The sequence below is a fragment of the Seriola lalandi genome, unplaced genomic scaffold (assembly GCF_002814215.2).
Source record: "Seriola lalandi dorsalis isolate HSWRI2012SDOR001 ecotype SW California unplaced genomic scaffold, Sedor1 jcf7180002054458, whole genome shotgun sequence".
Lineage (NCBI taxonomy): Eukaryota > Metazoa > Chordata > Actinopteri > Carangiformes > Carangidae > Seriola > Seriola lalandi.
In genome coordinates, this window is record NW_019525011.1 from 39495 (window position 1) to 40437 (window position 943).

Sequence of the window (943 nt, forward strand, 5' to 3'; positions counted from 1 at the left end):
AAGCAAAAGGAAACAGATGCACACGATATACAGCAACTTGAATGGCCTATAACATGTTTAGTTACTAGAAAGACAAAATCAATCAACAAAATCACAATCAATGCATATTCCCGCCTGATGCTAAGGTAAACAGACACTGTTTTAGTCAGCAGGGTCTGTACATTATGTTGGTAGTTGGAGTTTGCTACTTAACATCTATGTTCCCCTCAGAATTCATTTTAATCACTTTGGTGATCACTTTAGTTTTTAATCTAGCTCCATCATCAGATTACACTTTAATTTGTCCAATATGTTCATAGGAGCTATTTGTAAGTTTTTGTTATTGCTACATAGCCAACGTTAGCATTACCAGCTGACAGCCGAGTCTAGAAGAAACTTTCAGCAACAAATCTAATCCATGAACTTGACAAGAGTTGTCTCCAGAGGTGGAAGGCAACCCTCTTGTGTTAGCTTCTATTTCTATCAGTCAAATTATTCTTGTTGGATGCTGGTCTTACAACGCACTAGATTTCCTGACCTGTGTAGAAACAACACAGGCAACACCAGACTGCTTGGTATATCAAACCAGAGTTCAAGCATCATCATCAAACATTGGCAATTTTCTCTCAACACATACAGCACAACCCACATCACAGCCCAAATACACCTCAACACCAGCACTCCCAGTATGACCATGATGTAGTAGATCGCCCTCTGCTTTGACTGGTCAACCCTCTCCCTGTCCCTGCCCTGTTCCCCTGGTCCTGGACGAGTCAGGACACAGAGGACAGAGACGCTGCAGAAGACGATGACGATAAAGAATATAACCAACAAGCAGATATCCAAGAAGTCATTCTCTAAAGTCAACAGATATGCCACTGCTAAGGAAAAAAGCCAAACAAAACCATTGGTGATATTTCTCATTCTGATCACTCTCTCTTTCCTCAGGCTCAGGTAGGTGATG